Source organism: Rhopalosiphum maidis, chromosome 3, assembly GCF_003676215.2.
Source record: "Rhopalosiphum maidis isolate BTI-1 chromosome 3, ASM367621v3, whole genome shotgun sequence".
NCBI lineage: Eukaryota > Metazoa > Arthropoda > Insecta > Hemiptera > Aphididae > Rhopalosiphum > Rhopalosiphum maidis.
The window spans coordinates 63554176-63563950 of record NC_040879.1 but is presented as its reverse complement, the minus strand read 5'-3'; positions in this window follow the sequence as shown (position 1 = coordinate 63563950).

The window sequence follows — 9775 nt, the reverse complement described above, 5'->3', positions numbered from 1 at the left end:
TAGTCTAATAATTAAATTCCAAATGATAATATCGTGTTCTTTTACGATTTATCGTTAAAAATTTAATTCTTGGTAACATTTTTTATGCCTGGTCAAAAGCTTAAAAATGTAATCTATGTTCCTTATAATTATTTCTTACTAAAACTCCAATAGGTATCTAAAATAAAAAATATTGTAATAGTAATAAAAAATAAATCACTGTAATATTAATTAAAATATACATATTATTTAGTAATATAGGCAAAAAGTATCCGTCTCAAATGAAGAATCGCAGTCAATGATTTATTAATGAATTTAAATTTTACAAATCTATAACTATACAAACACCTTTTTGATGACTAGGAATATTTGACACCACTCTACAGTTGAGTGGTTATACCTACATTTCACCTTCTTATTTTTGTTTTAAGACAAGATGTATTTATACAAAAAGTTGGTATTTTGATTATTGAATAAACTATTTTACGTCCGTTCAATTTTAATCACAGAATTATATCTATTACAGTACTACTTATATGTTATGAAACTGAGCATAAATGACTATCAGACTGTCGGAGCAATTCGTAAAGGTTAGTATATTGATAAAATAATAACCTTTTCACAAAAAATAAAAAATAAAAATATTATCTTAAAATAGTAAGCACTTAACAGTATTATGTTTTAATTATACTTAATAATAAATCACGCATTAAATATTATAAATATTTTCTATTTAATTAAGTAATTTATTAGATTAATTGTCATAAGTTATACTACATTACTATGTAATGTTTGCGTTAAAGTTGTTTGTATTGGTTTAATATGGTCGATAGTGGGCCTTGTGGGTGGCACACGACTATGTAGCTTCCTCGACTATATGTTATCTGACATTTAAACCCCTTTTTTTTACCTATTTGCGAACATTTTCACCTATGCTCCTGATTTTAAGACTTCAGTCCTTTAAAGTTTAAAGTTCTCACTCTCCGCTCACGCGCTTTACACACTTTTTTTATTTTTTTCCATTCTTTCACTCGAATATACAATATATACATGTTACTGCGTGTATAAACACAAATATCGCTGAAAACGAACCCTCGATAAATCCTAGGTTTCACTAACTGATATCGGTATAAAAGCCATGATATCTAAAATAATTTGGTTAGACCCCGATTGATTTTTGTAGTTCAAGCTTGTACCGTTTGTGTGATATTTCTGCTTATGCACCTAAGTACATATAATTACAATGTTATACGTTAATTAAAAAAATATATATATTATTTACGTAAATTAAGTGGATGTATTACAGTCTACCTACATTAACTATTATTTGAGTATATTCAGTGCTTGATTTGTGGGGGGGGGGGGGTACGCGGGGAAGTACTACTATTTTTTTTTCGCGTACCTCGACTTAATTTTTTTACAGGAACGGCACAAACTTATAGCCAAAATAATTTTTATTAAAATGTGGATTTCAATTTATAATATAACAAATTTTAAAATTTTTAGTATCAAAATTATTTTTGATAATAGTTTATTAATTTATTATTATTATTATCATTTCTATGGCCCTATATTTTATTTTTTTATAGTTTGCTTTTTAATTAATTATAATATCACATTTTCTTTGCCTATAATTTGTTGTACATATCTATATTGTGGATTAGTATGAAGGTTGAATTAAAATATCTGTGTAGCTGAAAAATATAAGTAAGGTTTCAAGGGGGTGTGGCTGGTGTGAGGGGCAAAGCCCCCTACGGGTCTGTGTTAAGTGATTTTTCACTTGGAACGCAGTTTTTAAATCGTTGGATTGAGTTCCTCTACTAATTTTTCCCAATTCGAGCATCGAGTATATTACTATGTATAGTACGTTGATTTATATTTTTATTATATGTTATGAGTTGACGACAACACATTTACGTTACTTATTATAATATAATAGGTACTGCAAAAATTAAAATTATTATATGCAACAAATACAATTTTACCGCAATAGACATTGGTAATTTTAATTTTGACTAAAATATAAATCATGATAAAGAAAGTTGGCTCTGAAAATATATCACCTACTCAATTATCCAAAAAACATAATATTTGATAAAACTGTTGTTCATGTACTATCAACTTATTAACAGTTAACACCCGATATTGTGTAATAGGTATAATACACAATTATACACAATTTAATTTATTATAAATGGAAAAGGTTTCGTAGTAGAATTAGTAAATTGATGTTCAGGTCCATTGGGAAATGGGATTAGCAATTTCAATTTTCCTAAAAACGAACTACCGAAACTTCAAACAGAAAAAGGTTTAGAGATATACTGGTGGCACTGCTTACAAAACCAAATGCAAATTCAGTAAGATAATGTTTGCGAGATCGATGAAGAAATTGAAGTCGACGAGGAACCTAATGAAACTTTACTAAACGGGAAATTCTAAAAAGTAGAATTACCTAGAGAAATAATCAAACAAAATATGTTGAAATAAGAAATATAGGAAATGTAATACTAAATACACCAGACATAAACAATTAAGCAACATCGAGAAGAATCTCATATGGATGAACTGCAAAAACGAGTCAGAACATGAAGGTAATATCAATCAATCATTATAATTAGACAATCAGACATAATAAGAATTTCATAATTTGATCGGAGTACAGTAGTTGATCCTGCACATTACCTACTTGGTTAGTGCCGCTATGGCTGTGGTGTTATGCAAGTTGTGCGTGTACATTTTTATTGTCCAAATAAAAAAGTATAGGAACACTCAACTTTTTATTCGAAATCAGTTCACCTTAAGCGAAAAAAATGTTTTAATTTTGGCAATAATTTTAGATTTTTATATTTGTATTCGTCAAGTACTCAAATGGTTGGCATCGCAACTCTTTTATTTAAATGGTGGACAAGAATTACAAAGGTAGATAATGTAAACGTCGATCCAAAAATGTATCATGCAACTCGAGATGTCTTAATAGCCGATCATTAATAAATCATTTTCTTAATAAAAATACTCCTTATTTTTAATGATAATTTCAATATTTGTAGTAATACGTAATATAAATAGTTATAAATGTTACAATATAAATTTGTATAACATATGTATTTGTTATTTGTATTACCTATAGTTGAAGTAGTAGCTAATAATTAACATACTTAAATAGATAATAATTTTTTTTTATTATTAAATTAAAGTATAATATTGTAATATTATAAAGGTACGAGTAGGTATAAAGCAATAGGAGAAAAATAAAAGTATCGTGCAATTGGTAAACATTTTCAGATTGCTTATGCTCGAGGTTTATCAGATATATCGTTTGTTAAAGTCCCAACTACAAAAATAAATTGAGCCTCAACCAAAGCGACAGCAATCAATAAAACATAGGATTTAGCGGTAAATCCCCGATTTCACTGGTATTCATACTTTTACCGGTTTTACCGTAAGATAATATATTGTGTATAGTATATAATACCAATACTATAATATATTATAATAAATTAAAAATTCCTCTTCTTCCGTCTGTGGTTAGTTATAATTACTATCACATTATATTTTAATATAAAATATACCTACTATATAATTTATTAATTCACGTAAGTGGTAAATTAGTTTTTGCTGACGACTTAAAATTATTTCGTATTTAATATATAAAGGGCCCAAATTATGCTGAATTACTTTAAAATGATATAAACGTCCTCTATGACTGATGTAACTAAAACTACAGTATACTTTTAAATATTTCTAAGTGTATAAGAATTATGACCTAAACAAAACATTCGACGCATTTCAATAATTTAATGACCATTACTTACAGTGGCGGATCCAAAGGGGGGCGATTGAGGCGACCCCCCCTCGTTCTCTCAAAAAAAATAGTTTAAGTCCCTGATTTTAGTTTTTGACGTAATTATACTTCAACGGTAACAAAATTATAGTGATATATTTTTTTATTACTATTATCTACTATAAAAAATATTTCTTTTGTTCTGTACGAGACTGTGGAGAGTAACATATTATGTATGTACCTAAATAAATACTTTATCAAAATTAATGTGTGCCCTTTAAAAATCGCCCCCCCTGTTATCTTGGTTTGGATCCGCCCTTGATTACTTATACATTTTCCGATCAAAATTTCGTCTAAACGTTAGATTTCATGAATCGAAGCTGTAAAAACTATAAATAATCCACGTGCATTAAAAGCCTTTTATTTCTCATATGTATGTGATCAATTTTGGAATACAACTCTATTTTGTTCGGTGTTGCCTAGTATAATGGGTCCGATATTAGTCGATACAAAATTGGTTTTTAAGATCTTGCGACATTCAACCACAACCTCACATTTTTTACTAACCGCTTTTATCCTTTTTAAAGTTTTAAACACAGCATCCTAGAAGATACGAAGAAACAGGTTAGACCTTTGTTTTATCTTTAAACAACGATATTCTTATAGGACAAATGTACTGACCAGAATTATTTTCAAACCTTAGCTTTCTGGTTCCGAATCATAGTATTCGACAATTAAATATTTTTTGTGTACCATTCCACTCCAGTCTACCAATTATGGTCGAAGTACTCCTATTAATATAGAGTAATACAACTAGTTAATATATTTCATATTGATTCATTTTCATGTAAAACTGTTGATATGTTTTATGTACATATTTAAATAATGTGATAAATAATTTGTAATAAACAACCTAGAACCTATGATTTGACGTATCATATTTATATTGTAAATAGTTTAATTCGACTTATGCTAATTTTTATTAAAAATGTCTTATCTTTTTAATAAGTATGTCGCGTGACCAATTTAAAAATTCTATTAAAATTAAAATGACCATCTTCAGTTTTTATTGGGCATCTTGTCCGTCCAAATAAATAAGTATAATAAAATAATAATATAAATACAATACATATTAATGATGTTTAACTGCGTATGAGAAAAGCTTTAATTTCATATTCTTCCTTTTTTTGTTTTAGCGATGGCCTCAAATCGTATATAATATATAAATGAAACAAAAGACATAATAAACCGGCAAATCGGTTGTTTCTATTTAATTAACTATTGTATAATGTATATTATATTATTATCGGTATACGTATATACATAGAAACATACGTTTTTTGTTGTTGTTGTATAATATTCATCGAGTTCCCCGAAAAAATATATAATAATAATAATAATAATAATAATAATAATAAAAAACCATATCGAATAAATCATTTTCTGTGGGATAAAGGAAACTCCCCTTCTACTATAAACGGATCGAACCGCCGATTAAAAAAAAAAAAAGAAAAAAAAACAACCAAATCAACACTGGTGCAACGGCTCTCTCGGTGCAACAGGGTTCGGTCGGCGTCGGCGGCAGAAACAACGGACCGTCGCGCGGCTTCACACGGATAATAATATTCGGCCGACCCACCCTCGCCCCCGCACCGAATATCACATAATACATATAATTTGGTCGCACAGTACACACACACACACACAAACGTTGAATATATATTTCCTACGTGTGTGCGTGTATGTATGTGTGTGCGCGCGTATTATTGTCTGTGCATATTGGCGCCACCTCCTCCGACGGCGGCGGTGCCTATTTATACCATATACACACACCTGTATGAGTGCATTCATATATCATGTACATATTATTATTATTATTATTATTATTATTATTGTACGCGCCGTCTCTTTTCACCTCACAAAGAAAACGACAATATTTTACGCGCATTATTATATATTATTATTATTACAATCAACGTCATATACTATGTCTATGTACATATATATATATATATATTATATTTATAGCCATCATACAGGTATTGCACCGCTGCGAATTTGCGGGGCTCGAGTGAGCGCACGCGAAAAAAATAAAAAAAATCACACGGCGCGCGCACACATCCACCACAGCGGACCGGCCCGTCTTGTCATATGATAATAATAATAATCATTATTATTATACCTAAATTATAATAATATATTCGTTTCGTTTTGTGTTTCCCGCATATAGCATATTAATATTATTATTATATTCTTATGACCTACGTCATTATGTTATTGTTATGTGCGGTGTAATTCAGCCGACGACAACGGCTGTGCGACGGACAGTGGTCTAAAATAATACCATAATAATATATTATGTTATAAATATATTATAATTTATAATATATATATAGGTACTTTGAAAAGGCGAACGTGCCACATTGGCTGTCACAATATGTTTTATCATTTATATATCACATTTTATAACACTCAGTAAACGCGATGCACTTATATGACCTATATAATATAGAATCACTGATTATAAATACTAGTATTAAAATCAATGATAGTATCTATATACATATTATATTACGAGTATACGTTTTATATATATTATATTAACATAAGTATTCTTGCTTGATAGGTATATGAAACTTGCCTACACAATGTAAATATTTGGAAGTCGTCGTTTTTTTGTTTTATTCAAACAAATATCTCCTTCGACATCGTGGTCATTGAAGAGAGTTTATATATTTTTTTAATAATATTGTTTCACATTTTTAGTGTAGATAAATTTTTTTCAAAATTAAGTTTAATAAACCTATTAAATAATCATAATTATTATAATATTATAAATGTATATTTACACTGCAGGCTTATTCTATATGTTGTAATAATTTTTCCAACCCTTTCCGATCACTGCAGGGATTTTGGATATTTTGTTTTTTTCTTGTTTCCCATTCGGTTAGTATTATTCCAATATTTATATAATATGTTTGATTGAGTATTATGTTATTTAATATGGTCTTATATAGGTAATATAGGTCGAAGATGCCGTATTCTTGACGTGTTTACTTTTCTGTTGCTTTTGAATGGTGACTGATCCGGTACGCATTGTAGATACTAGATATCGTTTAAGAAGTGTTTTTTTATAATTTCAATCGCTAAAAAATGGAATGGGGTGGCAAATCTCGTTTGAAAAATAATATATTAAGTTGAAATTTACAGATATTAATGCTTTTAGGTACAATTAATTAAACACACTTAAGCTCAAACTGGCTTTCTTAAAAAAAAAACAACTGTTAGATATGTGAGTGAAGTCGCGAGAAATAGCTCGTAGTTATATATTTTAACGAATTAATTTGGTTATTACGTCTTCTCGTAGGATTTTTTTTGTTCAATTCCATAAAAAGTGCACTTTCATCTAGTTTTTGTAGTAATATCTTCAATAATGGTATACTGACCGTAAAACAGAAACTACGCAATCAGCATAATATTATATTACAGTCATCAATTAATCATACCCACGTAGGCAGGCAAAATTGGTACTCGCGATATCATATTCCGAAAAATTAGTGTAATTCGAAATATATATTATGCCAGTCTATGGCCCTCTTTATGGTAATAATATATTGATATATATTATTCGTATGATGTAAAATCGAATACTATTAAAATGTTTAATATATTAAACGCCCGTACACATAATACCTATAAAGGGGATGCAGTTTATTTTTCAAAGTGGACGCGATAGTTTGTACGCGCGTGTACACGTAAATATAGGTATGTATTATGCAGTACACATCTATAAAAACGGTGTTGAAATTGTAATCGTCCGCTACACACATGACATTCGACTAAAAGAGATGTCTGTTTTATTACTCATATATTAACCTATACATATATGTAGGTACGTAATTGAAGGTTGGGAATTATTCAAGACGGCCCTGTTGAATCGTATACGTATACATATATATATATATATATATATTTATATATATAATATATATCTACATGCAGTACAAGTATCCGGCGACCGGAGTTGAATGAAACAATACTCATTCAGAAGATGAAAAAAATATTTTTCGGAGTTCCTATTCGAAGTACACAGCATTCAAAACACTATAATAATATACAATTATGCGTATGTACATTACTATATAACATAATATAATATAATTAGATATACATGTCTCTTTGGCTTTGTGCAGAGATTACACGATTGCTCGCAGTTATTACACCATAGTTTATGTTTAAATGAAAATAGGTAGGTAAACAAATTAGTATATATAATATAGAGTATAGACTAGAGATCTGTATTTGCTTAATACTATTTTATACAGAGTGGTTCTTTTAGTGGATATAACTTTTTACTAAGAAACGTATATCAATGTCTATGAATAACTATTTAATTAAAAAAATTAATATTTTTTATCGTTGTCGATATTTAAATTGTTACTTTTTAAAAGACAATAATATATTAAACTTTTCATTTAATTTTTCGAAGCAGGATGTTTTTTTTTGAAAATGACAACACTAGCTGTATTTTATTAGTTATAAATTAGTGCCTATATATTAATGTTTATAAATGAGTGCAGAAATGATGCGCTGCCTGCAAAATGTTGGTATATTATAGTAAAGATATATCTATATACTCTACTTGTGCAAAGTCTAATTACTTATAACTGATATCAAATAGTTATTGAAAATTTGATTACTATACATCGAACATCTTAGAAAAATATTATATTTCGGAATAGTAAATTAAAATATATGTAATGTTGTTAATAGTTTTAGAGTTGATGAGTGTCTACTATTGAAATAATCACTTTGTATATAATACTATTATGGATATATTACGTATATAAGTGTATTTCCTGCGCAAATACTATGATAAAATGTGTATACACTGTCTATACTCTATAGATATATTCAAATAGACAAATAAAGAACTTGGTTTTATTTTTTAATATCAGGAATAAGAATCGAATTTGATTTCTTTTTAAAAGTAATTTTCTGAACAGAATATAACAAACGATTATAAAGAATAATTCATATAAATAAAATAAATAAAAATATATAATAAAAATAGACATACGTTTGATGCTGTAAATGACCACGCAGCCACATTACGCTAAAAATAGCTAAAGGGTATCTCAAATTTTATTCATTCTATTATTTGGTATAAATACGTATATTTATATGCAGTATTTTCCAATAAAATTCAGACGCTAAATACTTAAATCTCATATTTCCATACATTTTTAAAATATTAGTTTATAAGTATGTCCAAGAATTTTTTTAAATAATGTATAATAATACATAGTATTCAAGAAATACTACAACATAATAATATCGTGTAGATAACTCTTATTATATAATATCATAATACCTATAGTTTATTATTTATCTAATTGGTTTTATCACAATTCTATGATAATTAGATATTTTCCCAGGCTTTCCATATCTCTGCGAAATTCATTAAATATTTTCTTACCATTCAGGATTACGTCATTTATTTCTTGTCATAATTATACTTTGTCCGTCATATTTGAGATCAAAAATATATGTAAAACAATTAAAACTGGTTTTGACAATGTCCAGGTTATTATGGTGACTGAAGACTTTTTTAATTTTAATTTAATGTTCAATATAAAGATAACATGAAAGACTAATTTTAATGAAATTGATTTGATTTCTGAGTGTAAAATATTGTTTTTGATTTTGAGCTGAACGATGTATTTGTATTGTGTATATAATTTTTACAATACGACGTGTGTACACAATAAGTAGTTGAAAATAATATGTTTAGATTTGTAACATAGACAGAAGTTTCATAAAATTGAATTTAATAAGTATTAAGAGAAGTCAGTATTAAAAAATTACCAATACTTTTCAAAATAACTGATATAAATAAATAAAAATTAAGAAAAAACGAACATTTTTAGGCAAAACCATTTATCAAAAAAGCCGTTATAATTAGCATTTACTACTCATAGTGTCATTTTAAAAATATTTTGACTTTTTATGAGC